Source organism: Macaca thibetana, chromosome 11, assembly GCF_024542745.1.
Source record: "Macaca thibetana thibetana isolate TM-01 chromosome 11, ASM2454274v1, whole genome shotgun sequence".
Taxonomy (NCBI): domain Eukaryota; kingdom Metazoa; phylum Chordata; class Mammalia; order Primates; family Cercopithecidae; genus Macaca; species Macaca thibetana.
The window spans coordinates 78,126,524-78,138,482 of NC_065588.1; the positions used below are offsets into that span (position 1 = coordinate 78,126,524).

The window sequence follows — 11,959 nt, forward strand, 5'->3', positions numbered from 1 at the left end:
GGCTGCACTTGTTAGGTGCTTCCACTGTAAGCTACTCTTTTCCTCCTTTTCTCATACTTTAGTCTTTGGTATTAAGCCTCCCATGTGCAGCCTATACTTAATGAGCAGGGAGTTGTTTTCCCCCCTTAAGACTGAAATATCTATATAATTAATTTGCAGTTCTTCACCATGGAAGATTTGTCTTCTCTTCCCCACTTAAGAATTTATTAATCATTCATTTTTGTCAATATGAACTCATATATTTATTTTATACTGTGAGTTACAATCTAATAATGCTGTATTTATTTTGCTGCTCAAATTTCTGCAGTTTGGACTGGATCTTATGTAATATAAACAAAAATCTTTATTTGGTTAATAATTTTGTTATTTATTATTGAATTTATTATGTAAGGAGCAAGGATTTTAAAAATATTTATTTTGAATTTAATATCAAGGAACTCAAAAATAAACAAAATGTAGGAAAAAAACTTATTGATAAGTCAGTTAAAAACCAATAGCTAATGTTACAGAGGTAAAACATTTATTATATCCTCAATTTTTCTGGAACTCATTTTTAAAATCCTTAAAAGTTATGGCATTATAAATTCATGTTTAAGTCTTCCTAATATTGGTATCAATATTTTATGTCTTTCATTTGATCTTGACTACTACTTTGCAAAAGACGGTATCATCTTACTTAGATTTAGATCATTTGGTAGCCTTAAGAAACTGTCTGACAATACCAACAAATACAAAAGCAAATATCACTGATAAATTGATTTGAGATGGAAAGAAACATTTTCTTACATCTATTTTACATAAATCATTGCTATAGGTATACTGGATTTTTAAAAAACAAGGTGATAGTATAACTTAAACAGAGTTCAAAAGTTAGTAAAGACAATAAAATATATCCCACAAAACAATCATATAGACAAAATATAGGTGCCAAAGGGAGATGTGACCAAAATACTTTGAGAAAAAAGAGATGAATATGAAGGGTCAAAAATGAGGAAGAAAGAGTGTTGGAATTTAGGAGTACTGACTTCTAATTCTATTCCCACTACCTTCTCTTATTGGACACAGTTTGACTTCAAGATCATTCAGTTATTTAAGAAGCAGGCTGCTACAATTATGTTGATTGCAGAGCAACCAGAGAAATGAACTTTAATGTTTTTTCAATTCATGGTCCTTACAGTTAGCCAGTATAAGAGAAGTACATTCCCTACATACTTAATCCAATTAGTGCCTAATCATATATCTTGTGTGCAATGTTTCTAAAGAGATACCACAATGAATTCTCCTCTGCTCCAGACACAATATATCTGTGACACATCATAGCACTGCAAACTCAGGGACTCCAGATGGTGTTACCACAACATTGTAAGACTGAATTACCAAAGTATATGAACCAAAATAGACCACTAATAAGAGCAACATATACAATCAGTCAAAATTCACAAAACAACATAAGGAATAACTACTCAGAAAGGGAAAACATTTAACAAACATCAGAGATGAGAAAGTATATGGGATAAGTGTAAATACCATCCATAATGCTGATAACTCCAACATCTAAGTCTCCAGTCCCAATCTTTTGCACAAATCTACACCCCTACTGGACAACTCTACTTGGCTGCCAGTGAGGCATTTCAAATTTAACATGTTCCAGACAGCATTCTTGATTACCCATGGAATCTCCTCACCCTGGATTTTCCATATCAGAAAATGATGGTATCATTCACTAAGTAGGTTTGGTAAGAAAACTAGAAGTAATACTCCATTCTTCTCTTTTGATTATATCCTAAAACTAGATCTCAATCAATTAGCAAATTTTATCAACCTCTCTATAAAATATATCACAAATCTTATTTCTGACCACCTCCACCTTGACCACCCAATTGCAGCCAATATGATCTTTAAATAGCACTACTATAACCATCTTCTAATGGTTTACCATGTTTCCACTCATGCTCCCCTCTGTAATTGATTTTAAATGGCATTCTGAGCTATCTTTTCAAAACATCAGTCAGATCATGACACTTCTCTGCTCAAGTCCTGCAATGTCTTTTAATCACACATAAAACAAAAATCCAGAGATTTTTACATTCATAGCTGGAACAAAACTAAATCACCTCTTATTTCCAAGCATTTCTGCAAACTAAACTCAATGTGGTTTGCACAGTTGATCTCACCAAACCCTGGATATGTGGGTGCCTTGATATTGGACTTCCCAGAATCTAGAACTATGAAGCATACTTTTCTGTTGTTTAAGCCTGCCAGTCTATGATAATTTGTTATAGCAGTCCAAACTGATTATTGGCCAGCACTTAATCACACAGCTACATCAACTGCAGAGAAAGCTGGGAATGTAGCCTGTATATGACAACCATATGGCCAGCTAGAACCTGGAAGCTCAAATACTAAAGAATGAGGTAATGAAGAGATATTGTTGGGTTTCTAGTATTCGTCGTAAGTTCTGTGCCATATCTTCCTACTGCTTAGTAAACTACTGTGTTTTTATTCACTTATTTTCAATGTATTCAATGTATCCTACTTCTTTCTTTGTCACACCCCTCCAATTTACTATTTCCTTAATGATCAGATTTGATCTAGGTATTAGAAAACACTTAAATTAACTTCTATTATATAATGTAAAGGCGTTACATTATACTACATATTCAAGGACTATGTATTATATCAGGCAATCCTTGCATTTCTATACGGAATTACCTGAGACTATGTAATTTATAAGAAAAAGTTTAATTGGCTCATGGTTCTGCAGGCTACACAGGAAGCATAGCAGCATCTACTTTTGGGGAGGCTTCAGGAAGCTTCCAGTCATGGCACAAGGTGAAAGGAGAGCAGAAACATCACATGGCAAAAGCAGGAGAAAGAGAGAAATAGTAGGGTGGGAGGTGCCACACAAACTTAAACCACTAGATCTCATGTGCACTCAGCGTGAGAACTCACTTATCACCAAGAATATGGTCCAAGCCATTCCTGAGGGATCTGCCCCCAAGATTCAAACACCTTTCACCAAGCCCCACCTCCAACAGTGGAGGTTGCATTTCACCATGAGATTTGGGTGGGGATAAATATCCAAATTATATCACATATTATATTACATTTTAAAGAACACTTTCATTTAAAATTCTATTTAACTGGAGCATACCGAAGATTCCAACACCAAATAAGGAAGTAAACAGAAATAGACTTATGCAAATAGTCAACTGATCTTTCACAAAAGAGCAAATGCATCACAGTGGAGAAAATATAACCTTTTCAATAAACAACTGGATATACATATACAAAAAAATGAATCTATACAAAAAACAATTAAATAGATCACAGAACTAAATATAAAATGCAAAAACTCCTAGAAGATATCATTGGTGAAAATCTAAATGACCATGTGTTTGGTGATGACCTTTTAGATACAACACCAAATTTATAATCCATAAAAGAAAAAAGGTGATAAGCTGCACTTTGTTAGTATTAAAAGTTTCTTCTCTGCGAGACATTTTTGAGAGAATGAAAAGATATGCCATGGATAGGAAGAACGTATTTGCAAAAGACATATCTGATAAAGGACTGTTATCTAACATATATGAAGAATTCTTAAAACTGAAAAATAAGAAAACAGAAAACCAGGTTAAAAAATGGCCCAAAGCCCTTAACAGAAATTTCATTAAAGAACATATGCAGATGGAAAATAAGCATATGAAAAGATGCTTCGCATCATATATGATCAGAAAATGTAAATTAGAACAACAATGAAATACCACAACACGCCTATCAAAATGGCAAAAATCCAGAACGCTGACACCACTAAATGCTGGTGAGGATGTGGAACCGTCATAACTCTCGTTTACTTCTGGTGGGAAAGCAAAATGGTTCCAAAATACACTTTGGAAGATGGTTTGGTTTTTTCTTACAAAACTAAACATACTTTTACCAAACCATCCAGCAACCACTCTTTGGTATTTACCCAAAAGAGTTGAAAACCTATTCACACAAAAATCTACACACAACTATTTATAGCTGCTTTATTCATAGTTGCCAAAACCTGGAAGCAAACAAAATGTCCTTCAGTAGGTAAATTGATAAACAAAATGTTACATCTAGACAATGGTATATTATTTAGTGCTAAAAAGAAATAAAATACCAAGCCATGAAAAGACATGGCATAAATTTAAGTCGCTATTACTAAGTGAAAGAAGCCAATATGGAAAGATTATATACTGTCTGATTCTGTCTAGATGACATTCTATAGAAGGCAAACTATGGACACAGTAAAAAGAACATCAGTTACCAGGAGTTAGTGGGAAGGGAAGGATACATAGAGCAGAGAGGGTTTTCAGGGCAATGAAACTACTCTGTATCATAATAATGAATACATGTCAACATAAATTGATCCATAGCCATAAAATATATAACACCAAGAGCGAGCTTTAGAGTAGACTATGCACCTAGGGTAATAATGACTTGTCAATGTAGGTTCACCAGTTGTAATAAGTGTACCAGTCTGATGGGTGATCTTAATAATAGGCGAGGCTATGTATGTGTCAGGGAAGATGGGGATATGGAACATTGTTGTAACTTCTGCTGAATACTGCTGTGAACCTGAAACCGCTATAAAAACAAAGTCTATTTTCTTAAAAAGTTATGAACTCACAAAAGGCGGATGAATATAAAAACAATTATGCAGCTTCAAAAGCCAGACCAACCCCCGCTATAGTGTTAATATCTTCTTGTTTACTGTTTCAATTTGTTTAAATTTCTAGAAGATACAAAATAATCTCTAATGGGAGAAGCAAGATCAGTATTTGCTTATTGATGAAGAAAGATGATGGAGAAGCAGATGAGACAGATTATAAAGAAGCACAGAGAAATAATTAGAGTTGATAGATGTGTTCATTATCCTGATTGTGGTGATAATTCTTTAGCAATATACATATGTCAACACTTACTAAATTTTACAGTTTAAATATGTGAAAGACATATTGTGTTTTAATAATATCTGAAAAAGATGTTTTAATACATTTTTAAAAGCAGACTCAATAGTATCATTGGATTTTAATATGACAGAAAAAAAGGTGAAAGTTATCATCGTGGAACAGTTCATAATATCATGTAGACTTATGAGCATTTGTCTTGAATATGAATGCCATCTGTCATTTGCATGTTAGAGGGAAGGAACTGGAACCTGTTTCAGACTATGCTTGAAGTTGAAACCATACACAGGATAAGACATGGTTCTTTTACTTCAAATTCTCATAGGAATTGCAGACAACAGAACTCATCAGTCTCCATCTCAAATTGTGAATTTCTAAAGGAACACAGTATTCTAGACTCATAAACTATTAGAGATGAAAGCAACTTAAGTTCACATAGTCATACATACCTTGCCATGTTCGGAAGATAGGATTTTCTAGACAGGCCACAGTAAACTCACAAGAGTATACATAAATATATTAGCATAGTTGGAACTAAAACTCACCTCTCTGGCTCCCAGCCCAGGACTGTCTCCATTACATCAGTGCATCATTTCCCTTTTACTAAACACCACACCCTAAGCATAGTCAATGGTCCCTATATTTGCTTACCAACTGATGATCCTAATTGACAAAATGTACCAAAGGAGGTACTCCAAATTATACTCTGTTCAAAAGGTTGAGGGGCAAATAATTCACAAGGATAAGAAATAATCGGAAATCCTGGATTTTCTTTGTAATTCCTTTTTTCTTCTCTTTGAGATTAGACATATTTACATATAAATATTTGAAAATGAACAAACAAACAATGAAGAACTATTTCTCTACATACAATATGAAAAATTAATGTGCACTGTGGTGGGAAAAAATCCAGAATGAATTGCTAAAATGCCAATTTATGAATTAAAACTATTAGTAGAGATTAAATCAGTCTGATGAACAATCAGTGGGAGACTTTTGAGAAGCTCTATGCTATTTATAGTAACGGCTCTGAAGCTTTGCTGTTCATTTATATTAGGTAACAAAATTACTACTGCAACAGAAGCACTTTATAGGATCTATGGCACTTGGCAGCAAAAGAGAATTGATTCCAAGCCAAGGAAATGACAGCACAGTATAGCTGGTGCTGACTTGAAGGAAGGAAAAAAAAGAAGAATGGATAATAATAGATGCATATGGGCAGTGAAGAAAAGTGCAATCAGCTCAGATTAATTACAAGTTCAGTACATGTGCAAGGGACAAATTTCGAAGGAGATCGAGATAAAAAGGGATAGGCATTTAAGTTGGCTGTAGGGAATGGACAAATTTATACAAAAAGAAAGAAAAAGAGAAGCCTCTAAATTCACATCAGCAAGGACAAAAGACCTGTCATAACAGACATATCATGAATAGTTCTGTAAGCAGGAAGAAGTAATCAAAGTAATCACAGGCCCTGGCACATGGAGAAACATTTAATCTGCCCAAGGGAATTACTTTTAGTTCTTGTTATATGTGATGTTCATTTTTCATAGGTCATTTTGGAAAAGGTATCATAGTGAACAGGATACTGATGACTTATTGAGAAAACAAATGCTAAAAAAATGTTAACAATAATATAAGCTACAAACTTTAATTTCTAATACAGCCATACTCTCATATTCCAAGGTCATATAGTCACCAAATTCACCCTTCTAGATCATAGTCCACACTTATTAGTATGAAGAAAAGGAAACCCACCAATCTATTTAGTCAAAATCAATAGCACAAAATACAGGAACTTTGATTACATGAGAGATCTTCATCCAGAGCACAACTATTATTTTAGATGTGATTTTATTAATATTGTGTTTTCTAAGGCAGATATGTAGCAGCAAGTTCTACAGGGAGAAGAACTGCTAAATATAGTTTAAGAGCAGAAAAATGTGTATAAAACCATATAAGTTGAGAAATATTCACAAAAATTATGAATATAGACAAAAAATCTTAGCAGAGGCCAATTAATGTAGAATAGAAACATACACTTCCACACCTCAATCGATCATGATGCCATCACATGCTATTATTACACAAGATGATTTATGTTCAGGGTGATGACTCAAAGTCATCGAGTGAATAAAAAATCATCTTCTGTGTACTCCATAGCAAAGCCAGGAAAGTGAAAAGTACATTATAGAAAAGGCTCCATGCAAGATTATTAAACTGAAAAAATTATTGCCTTGAGTATAGAATTATCTGGAAAATTCCCTTATGTGAAGCACCTCATTGGTAACGAGGTATTTTCTACACAGGCCATAGTAAATTCAACAGAGGAAAAAAGAAATATATATTAGTCATATCTCTTTTGCATAGAAATGAGAAGAAACTCAAATAAAATGATTAAATAATTTTTGACCCATGTACCTGAAAAGTATAGTGGTAGGTTTCTATTCAAATATGGCTGGACAGAGGTAGATAGAATTACCAGGAGTCTATTTTTGTTAATCTCTTGACTCGATTTCTTTAACTTTTTATTTTAAAATACATTTAGAAGTTACAGGGATGTTGGGAATTATTAGTCCGTTCTCACATTGCTAATAAGAACATACCCGAGACTGGGTGGTTTATAAAGAAAAAGAGGTTTAATGGACTTACAGGTCCAGATGTCTAAGGAGGCCTCACAATCAAGTTGGAAGACAAAGGAGGAGCAAGGTCACGTCTTACACGATGGCAGAGAAAAGAGTGTGTGCAAGGGAACTCCCATTTATAAAACCATCAGATTTCATGAGATTTATTCATTACCAGGAGAACAGTATGGGGGAATCTACCCCCATGATTCAATTATCTCCAACTGGCCCCACCTTTGACATGTGGGGATTATTACAATTCAAGGTGAGATTTGGGTGGGGACACAGCCAAACCATATCAGGAATATATTACAAAGAGTTCACATATATTCTTTCCTCAGTTTTCTCTACTGTTAAAAATTTAAATAGCCGTAATTTTAAAACCAGGAAATTAACATTGTTACTATAGTACTATTAAACTACAGATCTTATTTGAATTTCATCAGGTAGTTTTTTTCCCCAAAAGTCTTTTTTTTCTTTTCTAAGATTCAATCAAAGCTGCCACATTGCATTTAATGTTGTGTCTTTTTAGTTTCTTTCTATTTGTGACAATTCCATGGTCTTTGCTCACCTTTCATTATCTTGGTACTTTTTATAAGTACTGGTCCATTATACTGTAGATGTGCCTCAATTTGACTTTGTCTGATGTTTCTTTATGATTAGATTGAGGTTTTTTCCTTTTGGCACAAATTACAGAAGTAATTATTTTTCCCCTCTAAGTACGTATTATTGGGGGAACACAGTGCCAATATATGTTATTTCTGTCAATATTAACCTTGATTACTTGGTTAAGGTTTCTCTACCAGGTTTTTCCATTGTAAAATTAACATTTTCCCCTTTGTAATTTATAAATAACTACAGGAAGACACTTTGAGACTATGTTAATATCATTTTTCTCCTCAAACTTTCACTCAATGATTTTAACATCTATTGGTGAATATTGACAGTGTAAACCAAAAAGCATCTGAGACAGGAATCAATCAATTTAGAAGTTTATTTTGCCAAGGTTAAAGACATCCCTGGAAGAAAAGAACACAAAATCACAGAAACAGTCTGTGGTCTGTGACTCAATCAATTTAGAAGTTTATTTTGCCAAGGTTAAAGACATGCCTGGAAGAAAAGAACACAAAATCACAGAAACAGTCTGTGGTCTGTGACTTCCTCCAAAGATGAATTTGAGAACTTCAATATTTAAAGGGGAAAAGTGGGCTGGAGGGGAAGGAGGGAGTGTATGGTAATCCACAAGTGCAATAGAAAGGGAAAAGGCAGGGGAATAGTCAATTATATATTCCTCTCTTCCTCAGTAAACTGGCACTTTACATAAGATATGGCAAACATAAAGTAGTTACCTGTGGAGAGATTTAACCTTTAACCTGGAGCTATCTGCTTAGCAACAAAAGGAAAAGCAGTTTCTTGTGTGACTCAGTTTTTAGCTTAATTTTTTCCTTTAGGCATAGTGAATTATTTCCCATGTTTTTATTTTCCTTTCAAAACTGCAACAATTATTCTGTGACGTTTGCCTTGGCAATGTTTTTTCTGCCCTAGATTCATTTTCAGAAAGACATTGCTGAAGAAATAGTGACAGAAAGTAGCCTAGACTTTAGTTTAACCAGCTTAGCAATCCCAATAAAAAGATCGCACCTTTTTCCCCAGTTACAATAGAGCTACCAATGGTTTCCTTTGTGGGGGCATGTACCATACAGTGCTAACTTGATTGCCATAGCCAAAGGGAAGGCCACTGTCATAGACAAGGCCTGGCTTATGTTCCTCTTTCTCTAGTTGGGGGCTGGGGTTGTCGCACTGAAACCACACAAAATGAGAATGGAGAGAAGACTTCTTAGGTTAAAAAGAAAACACCAAAAATAGTGATACAAAATTTGACACAGGTCAAATCAACAAATATCCACTGCACTATGATATAAATTATTATTCCTGATGTGGCCTAAGATCTAAGTTTGTAAAAAACAATTATTGAAACCCATTAGTATCCAAAAATATAAGCATTTAACTTTACCTTATTATCATAATATGGGAGAATGCAAGTTCTTGGTCACCTATTTTAGTGTTTCCCAACCTTTACAGTAGCTATAATTTAAGATTTCCTTCTTCTCTGTCCTTCATAGAAACAGAAAAAATAGCCATAATTGTTCTTACCATTAAAATAGATCATTAATGAAATGCATGGCACATAGATAACTGGTCAAAAATGGCATTGTTATTATTGTTATAACTATTATTAATATATTAAACTTGATATATATTTATGAAGAGCCTGTTTCATACAAGATAATAATAGATTATAGAAAACTGAAATAAGAAAGGATACCTGATTATAAATAATACAATCAATAGTGTGAGAGAAAAAATATGTAGAAAACTCTAATACCAGGTAGAATGTAACAAGTTTCTATAATAGATGCATAAGTACAATGGTTAAATACATGTTTATGTGTTTTAAATATTAAGTATCTCCTTAATCTTTTCTTCTTTAGGCAAAACAAAAGAAACAAAACTCAAAGGACCACCTTTTCAACCAGCTTTCCTCAAAAGATTAGCTCCCAGACACATTTAACTTAGGATATAAATTGGATGTCACATTAACCAGCAACTGAATAAGCAGAGCAAAGGACACTTGACTTCATTATTTTCAATATTTTAAATAAAAAGACTTAAAAATTATAACAAACATTTCCATCAGAGTGTTATTTTCCAGATTTAATACTATAGTCCCTTTATGAAAAACAGAAGACCTTGCCTGCATTTTTTCTATACACACAAAACATCAGATTATTTGATTTCTTTTACACAAAAGGCTTTGTAGTTTAGAAATAGCTTTTGAATTAAATGACCAGATTGTTGCTAAGCAACAGTGTAAAACAATTCTTAGATATGGAGACATGTCTAAAGTACAAGCATGTAAGGCCTATGGTAAGTCTGGCATTTTGTGGACTCGGCTCATATTATTTGCAAAAATAAATATTTCTATATTATCTTTCAAAAATGGTTATGTGTGTGTGAGCTGGTGTATTCAGAGAAAGTGGATGGATTGAGGATGAAATGGAAAGCAAAATCTCAACCACCATTGGGTTAATTTTAATTTTTCAGTTCCATTTTGGCCCTGTTCACCTGCCAAGATATAAAATGTTTTTAATTGCTTTTGGTTTCTTTTTTGTAACTCGTGAATCATTTCTAAGACAACTATTCAGATATTTTGGATTAATGGCCCTGTTCTGGAAATAAGGTCTTTCACAGATAATATTTCTGGAAATATATGATAAGAAGCTATCTTCTGACTTGATAACATGTACTTCAATTTATAAATTATTGTGTAGTAAATGTAATTTTATTATGAAGGTACAGCACTAAAAATTCAGTAATTTATTATATAAAAAATGTTGGGTTTTGCTAATACTGCAAAAAACAGTAACACAATTGTCACTCCTTTCTTTCTTTTTCAGTGCTTTTGGAGGTTATATTTGTCACTTCTTAAACTAAAGGAAAAGACCCACTTTTCATATAAAGTTGTAAGTAGTAAATATGTTCCTTTGAAACGAGAGAAAGATGCCCTTCCCTGTGAAAATGCTGCCCTACTTTTGCAGAGGTAGCTGTATCACAGAGTGAATGTGGCAACTGATATGGCCATCACTGTGAAGAGATAGGTACACACACCAGCCTCAGGACACCCCCTGCAGTCCTAACTTGGGAATGTAAAACTCAGCTATTTCAAGTAAACCATTTCTGCTTCATTCACATAAGAACATTTCCTTCACAAAAGTCATATGGATACGACAAAATAAGAACTTACCTAAGGAAAAAAAAAATGTCTTTGGTTAATTACTGTGCTAAGCTACTTTCTGCAGAGGTTAAGTACTGCAGACATTAGGATCAGGAAAAACCAAGAAACAAACAATTGTGAGTAAATTTTTCTCTAGGAGACAAGGAAAGGGATTTGTTCAGCTCCTGAGAGATCAATATATGAAGACAAAGACAGAACAGCAAGAAAGTCAGAAGAACCAGAGCGATGGTGTGTAACAGGAGGTTTTTAAGAAGCATCCAATAGCAACTGTCTCCTTTCTAGTTATTTCTGTTACTTCAACCTTACCTCCCCCAAATCCAGCACCTCATTATGATATCCTTCCCAATCAATCTTCTATGGAACTACTTTAGTTATGAGTGTTTTCTTGTAGGATATTTCCCTGTAAGCCTTGCAAATGGGGTAAGTTGGGCAGGGTGAAACACGGCATGTGCAGAAACCTGAGCTCAAGGGTAGAGAAATGGTAACCACAGAAGCCCCAATACATTCATGTAACACTTGAATGGAAAAAGGGCTTATGTTTCCACAGATCATGGAATTGGAGGTTTGAACCTATCTCAAGTGACTTCAAAGGAGCATGAGACTCT

General features: G+C 34.0%; 1 long non-coding RNA gene across 1 annotated transcript in view; it reads left to right on the top strand.

Moving 5' to 3' along the window:
• The window catches only part of LOC126931256 (uncharacterized), a 34,028-nt gene extending 22,309 nt beyond the window's left edge, over positions 1–11,719 (top strand). The window contains exon 3 of the long non-coding RNA XR_007717809.1: positions 11,017–11,719. This is a non-coding gene — a long non-coding RNA (uncharacterized LOC126931256). The remainder of the gene's footprint in view (positions 1–11,016) is intronic.
• The last annotated feature ends 240 nt before the right edge of the window (positions 11,720–11,959 follow it).